The sequence below is a fragment of the Lissotriton helveticus genome, chromosome 4_1, assembly GCF_964261635.1.
Source record: "Lissotriton helveticus chromosome 4_1, aLisHel1.1, whole genome shotgun sequence".
NCBI classification, from domain to species: Eukaryota; Metazoa; Chordata; class Amphibia; order Caudata; family Salamandridae; genus Lissotriton; species Lissotriton helveticus.
The window spans coordinates 1,880,241,932-1,880,253,066 of record NC_136063.1 but is presented as its reverse complement, the minus strand read 5'-3'; the positions used below and the strand labels follow the sequence as shown (position 1 = coordinate 1,880,253,066).

The window sequence follows — 11,135 nt, the reverse complement described above, 5'->3', positions numbered from 1 at the left end:
ACCAGCTGGCCGCTTTGCTGTCCGCAAGAAGTGGAGAGAAGGGAATCGGCAGGCAGCCCCTTTAAGCCGGACCTGAGGACAGACGTCAGAGGATACATGCCTCAAGAATGCGAGCGGAGAGCGCGTCGGGTTGGACTGTCATTGATCCAGCTACGGGGAGCATGGGAACGCGAGGCGGAGAAACCAGTGGGGAAGACCGGAAAGACGGGAAAGACCCAACAGTAGTACGAGAGAGAGAACCGGAGCCCAGGGAAGGTCACAGTTTTCCAGCGAGCGGAACACCAGAACCCAGCGTAGGAGGGAAAGCCGAAGCAGAAAGAGACCAGACCCTACCGAAGGACGCGGACCCACCACGCCAGGACCCCGGAGGGATGTTGCTCTTCCAGGTGTGTGTGGCGATCACACCACGGCCCCGGGTGCATGGGCATCTACGGGGCTTTTGGAAAGGGGCTGATTTGGAGAGGGACGGGAGGGGAGGCAGAGGGATGAAAGGGACCCATGGGAAGAGGAAATACTTGAGAAGAGAAAAAGACAAGAGCTGCGATCATCGGCTCTGTAATGTTGCCCTCAGGATGGGCTTACCCAATGCGCACACACACTAAGGGGGGGTGGCCACCAGTGACCCCAGGAACGTGGTCATAATGAGCTGGTCCAGCATCCGCGCGGACCGTGCATGCTTGTGTGAATAAATAGCCCAGGGCTCTGGGCGTGGCTTCAGTATGTTGCTGGCCACCATCGCAACTCTTAGTGTCTGTGTCACCCTGTTGACGACCCTGCCCCCACAACACTACAGGCTCCTCCTTTTCTTTTGGTTTCTTCAACCTCTATCCCCTCCCTTCACATTCTACTCACAACTGTTTATTTATCCCTCACATCCTCCCTTGATGAAACTATAAAACAAAAACACTTACCTGAGTCTTTTCCTTCTGTCCGAGGCACGACGGCGGCCGGGGCTCACCTCTAAGGGACTGAAGTGGAAGACCCTGTGGGAAAGAAGAACACAAGAGAGACAAAGCATTTATTGTGATTTCCTATAATACCAATAAAAATTGCATACAAAGAAATTATCCAATGCAGTGAGCCCCTTCTTGACCGACACTTCTACATATTTGGTGGAGAATGCTGGCATATATCCATTAGTCCGAGTTAATGGAAAGCCTAATACAACAACTGATTCGTGTTCAAGAGAAATTGGAACGGACCATAGAGAGACAGATGACAATGGCCCAGGCGGACAGGGAAATGTTCAAGGTTTCGCTCACGCAGCAGGTTGAATGCATACATAAGGTTGCTGAAGGTCAAGCGCCTTCAACCACAAGACGATTCCCCACAGCTAGTGGTTCCCCAGAGATTTCACGAACAAATATTATTTTTTGCCCATTCACACCTTCTAGCAAGTCAGAGTGGGCCTGCATAAAAACCCCAGACTGTGTTGAGATATTTTTATTGGCCAGGGATATTCGCCAATGTAGATAAACATTGCAGGGAGTGTGAAATATGTCAGAAGAAGAACAACTATAAACCCCCTTCCGTTCCCTTACAACCTCTACCAATCATCGATAACCCTTTTGAGAGGATAAGTATGGATTTAGTGGGTCCTCTCTCAAAGTAAAAAAAGGGATATATCTATATACTGGTTATTGTCGACTACGCAACTCGATACCCAGAAGCATTTCCCCTACGAACACCAAACACGAAGAACATCAGTGAAAAGTTACTAGAACTGTTTTCAAGGGTAGGATTTTCCCCAAGGGATTTTGACAGACCACGGAAACCCCTTTGTTTCTCGTTTAATGAAACAAGTGTATAAAACCTTGAATATTGCCCAAATAAAAACTTTGGCCTATCACCCTCAAACAGATGGTATGTGCAAACGATATAACGCCACTTTGAAGCTAACCCTGAAGAAAATGCTAGCCACAGAAGGGATAGAATGGGACAATCTGTTGCCCCTCGCCCTCTTTGTTATTAGAAGCCAGGTTCAGAGAAGCTTGGGCTGTTCTCCCTTTGAACTTCTTTACCGGAGACAGCCACAAACCTTGCTAGAAATGGCAAGAGAAGCATGGGAAAAAAAGAGAAACAAGAAGACACCCCAAACCTTCTAGAATACGCCCAAAGCCTAAGAAACCGCATACAGAAACTGTGAGATTTTGTCCACGACAACCTAGAAAAAGCGCAAAGAAGCCAGCAGATGTATTACAATAAAGGGAAGAAGTGGGGACAGTTACAGGTCCATGATTGGGTGCTCCTACTCCTACCTTCCTCTATAACCCATAAACGGGCAGAATGGAAAGAGCTTACTACTTAACGGTTACGTCTTTCCTCAACCAAAACCCAGATATACCACATAAATCTACAAAAGAAATGCTGGGGACCCCTCCACAAAGATACCCATTACGTTCTGTCCGACTCAAAACCCATTCCTTCAACAGTGACTCAATTGCACATAAATGATCTTTTAACAAAGGAACAAAAAGTTTCTCTTCAGGCCCTCTTAGAGTCCTTCTCCCCCATCTTTTCCTATCTCCTGGGAAAAACAACAATAGTCGAGCATGCCATTGTTAAACCACCAAACAAAATAATAAAACAACGTCCATATAGGATACCAGCCGCTAGACGGGATGCAGTTGCTGCCGAAATAGAGAGCATATTACAATTAGGAGTCATTAAACCTTTCTGCAGCAACTGGTCTTCCCCCATTGTCATAGTTCCGAAACCGGATGGTTCCATTAGTTTTTGTATAGACTTACGAGCAGTCAATGCCATCTCAAAATTTGACTTATACCCATTACCAAGAGTCGATGAGTTAATTGAGAAATTAGGAGAAGCCCGGTACATAACCACACTGAACTTTACAAAATGCTATTGGCAGGTACCATTTAAACAGGAAGACCAAGAAAAAAACGCCTTTAGCGCCCCTACTGGGTGATTCAAGTTCACTGTATTACCTTTTGGGTTACACGGAGCACCAGCGACATTTCAAAGGCTTATGAACAAAGTTTTCTCCCAACATCAAGAGTACTCCTCAGCCTACATAGGCGATATCATAATATTTAGCCCTAACTGGAAACAACATCTCGTCCATTGTGGGAAGGTATTCCAAGCACCTAAAACCGCAGGGCTCCACGTGAACTCCAAAAATTCCAGGATAGCCTTCACCAAAGTCAAATATTTGGACTATGTACTGGGGGACAGGGCTATTGCTCCCCAACAAGAGAAAGTGAGAGCAGACTTAGACACCCCCTTCCCCAGCACCAAAAAAGGTCCTAGATCCTTTTTAGGTTTACTAGGCTACTACCGCCGGTTTATACCCAATTATTCTGAAATAGCAGCACCACTAACCGACCTACTGAAGAAAGAGAAAAGGAACAAAGACCTGGTAAAAATCCCCCTCTCCCAAAACAACCAGAAAGGCATTCCAGGAGCTTAAGCGAGCCTTAACATCCAGCCATATCCTTACTTCGCCCAACTACAGGGAACCCTTTATCCTACAAACAGATGCCTCGGAAATAGGTCTGTTGGCCGTTCTTTCCCAACAAACAAAAGAAAGCCTTGAGCGCCCGGTCCTCTTTATCAGCTGTAAACTATTTCCAAGGGAAAATAAATATTCTACGATTGAGAAAGAGTGCCTAGCTATAAAGTGGGCTGTAGACAAGTTACGCTATTATCTTGAGGGATCGCCTTTTGTCCTGTATACTGATCACGCCCCCCTCTTGTGGATGAGTCGTAACAAAGGAAATAACCCCATATCCAGAAAAGGGTCTGATAATGGCAATGCTGACTTTCTTTCACGCATCCCTCAATTCCCCAAACGGGAAACGTCTGGGGGTGGGTTGTGTCAGGTAGTCCCTGTCGTAGATGATGGGATAGAAGATAAGGAGAGCAATGCCATCCCTTCATATGTTTCTCCCCTCCTATATTCACAATCCCCCTTTACCAGCTCGCCGCTTTGCTATCCACAAGAAGTGGAGAGAGGGGAATCGTCAGGCGGCCCCTTTAAGCTGGACCTGAGGACGGACATCAGAGGCTACACGCCTCAAGAAGGCGGGGCGGTGAGAGCGTTGGGTTAGACTGTCGTTGATCCAGCTACACGGAGCATGGGAACGCGAGGTGGAGAAACTAGTGGGGAAGACCAGCGAGACGGGAAAGCAGTACGAGAGAAAGAACCGGAGCCCAGGGGAGGTCACAGTTTCCCGGTGAGCGGAACACCCGAACCCAGCGGAGGAGGGAAAGCCGAAGCAGAAGGAAACCAAACCCTACCGAAGGACGCGAAGCCACCACGCCACGGCCTGGGTGCGTGGGCGTCTACGGGGCTTTTAGAAAGGGGCTGATTCGGAGAGAGACGGGAGGGGAGGCAGAGAGGAAACACCCATCGCAACCATGTGACGCATCGCATGCGCATACGTCGCGTGCTGTCACAACGCACGCGACGTTACGACGTGTGCGTTCACTACGCACGACGTTAGATCACGGCCGCCATTACATCACGGGCGCTTTTAGAACGCAGGCGCTGGGACACGGACGGCGGGGAGACAACACTGGAACCACTGCGAGAGACAGGTAAGGGTTAGGGCTTAGGGTTAAGAGCATATATGGCTGTGTTTTAGGCTTTAGGGCTAGGGCTTAGGGTTAGGAGCTTACATGGGTGTGTTTTAGGATTTAGGGCTAGGGCTTAGGGTTAGGAGTCGGATATGGCACTGTTTAGGCTTTAGGGTTAGGGATTAGGGTTGAGAGAATATATGTGTGTGTTTTAGACTTTAGGGCTAGGGCTTAGGGTTCGGAGCATGTATGGGGGTCTTTTAGGCTTTAGGGCTAGGGCTTAGGGTTAGGAGTCGGATATGGCACAGTTTAGGCTTTAGGCTTTAGGGTTAGGGCTTAGGGTTAAGAGTCGGACCTGGTACTGTTTTAGGCATTTGGGTTAGGGCTTAGGGTTAATGTTCGTGTGTGGGACTGTTTTGCCTTTTCTGTTAGGGTTGAGGGAAGTGTCAGGGCGTTGTACTGTGTTTGGCGGGAATAATTTTGCGATGGGATAGAATGCGTGGTCGTAGTGTGCGATGAAAACGTTGTTTCCATGCGTGTGAATGCAGATTCCGATGTAATGGTTTGCGTGGTGAATGTGTGCGATGTAATGGTGTGTGCGATGTGATGAATGCGATGTAATGGTGTGCGTTGTGTTTGTTTGCGTTGGATCATCATACATCCGAGGCAGAGGGGTGAAAGGGACCCAGGGAAGGTGAAATATGTGAGAAGGAAAAAAGACAAGAGCCGCGATCATCGGCTACTTCTTTTATTTTGTTTACTCCAACCTCAAACCCCTCCCTTCATAATTCTATGCATGGCTGTTTATTTATCCATCACATCCACCCTTGAGGAAACTATAAAACAAAAACACTTACCTGAGCCTTTTCCTTCTGTCCGAAGGACGACGGCGGCCGGGGCTCACCTCTGAGGGACTGAAGTGGAAGGCCCTGTGAGAAGGAAGAACACAAGATAGACAAAGCATCTGTTGTGATTTCCTATAATACTAATAAAAATTGCATACAAAGAAATTAGCCAATGCATAGAGCCCCTTCTTGACCAACACTTCTACAAGTAGAAACAGGTTGTTGAACCCATGGGTGGTCCCAAAAAGCTATAGATTTTTGAAAATCAGTCAAAATTCTGACCTAAACAGGGGGTAATTTTTGTAGACCCCTCTAAGTTTTCCCAAAGAAACTAATTGTTGATCTAAAAAAAGAATGAACATGAGTAGGAAAAAAATAGCCAATGGTGACATCATTTTTATCTGCAAAGTTTTGTCACCATGGCCTTATACAGTTGCACTGTTCAGACCCTTTTGGTCACAAGGGTATATAGGGTTTATAGGTTTTTCAAAACAGCGAACCCAGAGCTACAACTGAGCTGAAGTTTATAACAATTTCTCATCGTGTACCTACTATGCAGCAATTCAAATAGTAAAACCTAATGAATAAAGAATGGGCATTTTGGGGCAGAAAAGTTCCTCGCATGATGACGAAAGTGTACCCCAGCCCTGAGTGCCCCAGTAAACACCATATCTGGATCCCTGGTGCTGATATTTAGAAAGGGGCAAAGACAGATCATGCATGTACACCATGACCTTTGCCTTACTCACAGATTGTGGTGTTGTTGGACCGGGGCCCAAAGAGCTACGGTTGCAGTGGTGAAGGGTAACTGAGCTCACCAGGAGTTTATTAGCATGAGATCAATAGTGGCAGCATACCGTGATTTAGTAATGATGATCAGTAAGGTTAACAGGCTTTTTTACCTGTGTCACTAGAGTGGGCTCTACCAGCCCACTCATGTAAATATCAGCAACTGTGTGCTTAACTCACCCATGGCCTACAATATGTTAGTATGTAGCACACGTTTGTGTGCATACGTATGCATTGATGCATGTGTGCCTGTGAGTGGTGCAATACATCAAGGCCTGTGGGTTCCATATTGGATACCCAGGGCTTTGGAAATAATGAGATGGTGGAGGAGCCCCACAGACAGATTTGTGGATTGCTGCATTCCTGAGAGCTGAGTGAGGCACACTGAAGGAAGGGAAAGCAATGATCTGCTATGCATTTCAAAAGGGTTCTTTGATTACAGAAAGATCAATGGTCAGTATGGCCTGGGCACTTCTGAGGAAGGAGATGGGGCTAATAAGGGAATCATAAAGAGTAGGGCTGGGGGCATTTATAATCTTTTGTTAGGCAAATATCAGTGAGGGTGACATTCATATGTGAACAATATCCCATGGTCTGTGTTGTGATACTAAATAGGTTGGAGTTCCTCCTGCTGGGACAGACTGATTCCTGGGTGAAGAACAGGACAAAGGAGTGGGCACTCTAAAGGCGGTACCCCCTGCAACACAAATGTCCAAGCATGAGGCACTAAAACAGATCTGAGTCTGAAAATTGATTATAAAAAGGAAAGATTGAGTCTCCCAAGGGTCAGCCATTAAACAGTCATTTGTGGCTGTACCTCAACGTGGAGAACCCTCAGCCAGACTTCTGCCTGCTGAGACATGGGCCCAGATGTAGGTAATAGCAAATTACCGAATGGTAAATACCGAATTTTACTGATTCGGTATTTACTATTCGGTAATTGCTATGTAGGTAAAAAATCGGTAAAAATACCGAATCGGTAAGATTCGGTAATTACCGATTCGGTAATTACCGATTCGGTATTTGCTATGGAATCCTATGGGCATTGAAGCCCATAGGATTCCATAGCAAATACCGAATCGGTAATTACCGAATCGGTAAAATTACCGAATTGACCAGGGGAACAGGGTGTCACTTTGACACCCTGTTGCACCCCTGTTTCAGGCTTGTGTGCCATTGTATTTGTCTCAAAATATTCGACACAATCCTCAAAAATCAAACAATCTATTCGCAGGCACTGGCAAATGCTACAACTTGAAACAGACTTTAACAAGATATTTGACCATCCGCCAATTTTTGCGCACCAACGCTCTAAAAATATTGCGTCCATGCTTAAGCAATCTTCAACTCAAAAACAAATTACCTACAAAGGCACTATACCATGCCACAACTGTGGCCATTGCAGCAGTATCATTTCAGGAAATTGTCTATCACACCCTACCCAAGGGACGCCTATTCATCTGAAAGTCAATGCCACCTGTGACTCAACTAACCTCATATATATGCTGAAATGCCCGTGTGGCCTACCTTATGTAGGTAAAACTGAAAGGAAAATCAAAATAAGATTGACGGAGCACCGTAGCAACATACGCACTAAAAATCTCAAATCTTGTGTAGCAGCCCATTTTGTGCAACATGGACACAATCCCAGCCAAATTCGCTTCCTTGTTTTGGAAGTAGTAGATAAACATTCTCACATAGACAATAATAAAAACCTGCTACGCCGTGAATTATATTGGATACACCGTCTTCTAGCGATGCACCCAAAAGGACTCAATGACAGATTGGAATACAGTTGTTACCTTTAAATATACTGTTCCGGTATTGTATTGATTCCATCTGTGAAATGATATGCTTATTTGATTGATAACCTTTATGTATAGTTGCCCGTTGTGTACATTTGTCTTGCATCCATTAGGTTGTTCTATTCTCTTTTGTGACCCTTTCTCTGTTCTTTGCATCATCCTATTTTTCAGTCTCTTACATTATGTTCATCTTTGTATTGTCTTTCATACATGCCACTCTTTTACCTACACTGCTTTCTGTATCTTTATTATTTCCCTTCTTCTGTACAGGCCTCTCCTTTGTGCTTTACGTTGTTTGCCTACTTATTGATTTATATTTTTCATTTTTTCTTATATTCATCCTTTATTTATTTGTGACCTTTTGAACCGTACACTTTCTTTTCACTCGCGTTGTTCGCCATTTCCCTAAACGAGTCTGTTTTCACTTTTTCGACTCCATGTGCTTTTAACCCCATCCAACGCGCATGCGTGGCGTCCTCCGGGTTCTCGAATCTGAGCTCGGTGTTCACTCGGATTACTTTGCGGAATGGGTCTAACCTTTTGCATACTCGGTAAGAGCTTTGCCTTTTCTCTCACGTTCTCAGTTCGGTTAAGCAGTATCCTATTTTTAACTCACCGCCGCTTTTATAATCTCACTTGTTTGTATTTCGGGTGTATTACTTTGGGATACTTCAATTTCGCACACTGATCACTATGTATATTCTTATTTTTCGATCACTGTTGTTTTTCACTCTTCGACTTTTTCAATGTTCAACTTGGATACTATCTTTTCACACAACACACTGGCATGCTATCTTTACGTTTGAACCGTCCTTTATTCACGTTCCTTTCCACTAACCGAAGATGAACTCACACTGTTTTTTCATCCTCTCGCCTAGTTTAACCTTGGTACCGTCTTTATGCACCATTGTTTAGTTTAGTTATTCACACTGTGTGTCTGGGACTCCTGTATCAGCGCCCTACATATGGTTTCCCTTTACCTTCCAGATTCCCCCTGAAGAAGTGCATCTCAGCACGAAATGCATCGGGGACTGCTTTGAATGTATAACCTCAAAAGAAATGTAAAAATTTAAATTCATTGGATCATATGAATATAATATGATGATGAAATATTGAATCGTGATCAACCGACTACCATTATGAACAAGGATTGTTGAAATAAATTAATCACAAATCACGATCAACTTTGAATTCAAAACTTTATTGATCTTACGCACCACGGTGCCCATCAGAGTGCCTAGGATTCGTCCTTACCGCCTGTAAGGCTCATCCTGTTTCCATGTGACACACAGACATGCCCTTAGGGCATGTCTGTGTGCCACATGGCACAGGTGTACATGATCAGATGTGCATGTACACAGGAATTTGTTATTTACCATGTAATAGTATTACATGGTAAATACCGAATCCTGAATGGCCTGTTGCACTGTTAACAGTGCTACCTACATAGCAAATTACAGATTCGGTATTTTTACTGATTCTGTAATTTTACCGATTCGGTAAAATTACCGAATCTGTAGGGTTTTCAGACCCCTACATACCAATGTCCAAATACCGGTCGCAAACGGCCGAAAATCGGCATTTTCGGCCGTTTCCGACCGGTATTTGGACACCTACATCTGGCCATAGGACTGGGGATTGGACCAGCAGCGTCTGCCCTTTTGCCAAGACCCCCAGAGCGAGATGTGAGATTATCGCTACTGCACCAATTGGACAGACCACCTGTGTGCCGAGGTAAGTTGGCAACCCCATATGCTAGAAGGGGCTGCCGTCAAGATTATTGCTACTATATCAACCAGTCAGTCCACCAGTGTATTTTGGAAAGTCGGCAACCCCATATGCCAGATTGGGCCCTGTGAACATAATTGCTACTGCACCAATCGCGCCATCTGTCCATTTGCTGAGGAATGTCAGCAACACCCTATGCCAGAGGGTGTGCTACAAATATACCTGCTGTTGCACCAGTTGGTCAGTCCACTATGTGCTAATAAAAGTCAGTGAATCCATATGCCGGTGTGGGCTACCATGAAGGTATCACAGCTGTCACATCAAACTGGCCGTTGCCCCATGTGCTGACTCAAATTCTGGTATCCTGTATGCCAGAGGGAGCTACTGTAAAGATATTGCTACTGTTCAGCAGTGGTTTATTCATAAGGGCAGGGGAGCATTTACCCGCTGCATATAAATGTGAAAAAAATTGCCATTTTATTTTTCAACGATGGGTGCCGCAGCGACCACTCTGCCCCGAGCTGGGAGAAATGTGGAGGGTGTCCTCAGTCACCTACTGGAAGCATGGAAAACCGGAGCAGTGACTGGCCAGACACTCCAAAAGTGCATATTTCAATTTGGCTGGTTGTCTTACGACGACCAGCCTGACATGCGCCCTTTGAAGCTCTGTAACCAGAGCTGCCTTAGACAGCTGCATGGAGAGCAAGCACAGGCCTGCAGGGCCTGAAGGAGCATCCAGCCCTCCTGCTCCATCCACTCCTGGCACTTTTCTCATGCTGGTTAATAGCATGAGAGCCGCTTCTGGATTGGTTAGGGGAGCTCTTCATGCCACAGACTGCAGAAGAACACCAAGGAGGAAGTGCAGCCCATTTAATTTAATTTCACTTTTTACAAATGTTAGTACAATGCATGTCAGTGTATTGATTTAGTTTGTGTTTATGTTGCATGATTCTTGTTGTTTTATATTGGACTTTTGGAGGTAGGGGTTGTTTAATTTTGTTTTTTGGGAAGTTCTGGGGCACTTCACTTGCTCAACCTCTTTCAACTGTTATTAGCCAGCTCTACTTCTCTTGCACCAATCAGGCTGTCTGTCCATGTACTGAACAAAAAGTCATCAACCCTGCATGCACGAGGAGGCCACCATGAAGCTATTGTTGTTGTCACACAGATCGGGCCATTCACCTGTGTCCTTACCAAAAGTCGGCAACCCTGTTTGCCAGAGGGGGTTGATAAGCGTGGCTCAAAACCACCTGAGCAAACTTACCTCACTCAGATATCTTTCCCATAAAATAAGCCAGCCAGACAGTGGAGAAGAATGAGCGCACACACGAGGCCCCTGCACCTGCGGGAGGATGGCTCTGTTATCACCCCCAAGGCCACAGAGCCGAGACTCCGCTCCTCCCGGGCATGAGAACATTACTGATAGCAA

General features: G+C 45.6%; 1 long non-coding RNA gene across 1 annotated transcript in view; it reads right to left on the bottom strand.

The window, feature by feature from the left end:
- Positions 1–940: 940 nt before the first annotated feature.
- The window catches only part of LOC144827726 (uncharacterized), a 133,628-nt gene continuing 123,433 nt past the window's right edge, over positions 941–11,135 (bottom strand). Inside the window, exons 2-3 of the long non-coding RNA XR_013610332.1 lie at positions 5,397–5,468; positions 941–983 (exon numbers count right to left, since the gene is read on the bottom strand). This is a non-coding gene — a long non-coding RNA (uncharacterized LOC144827726). The remainder of the gene's footprint in view (positions 984–5,396; positions 5,469–11,135) is intronic.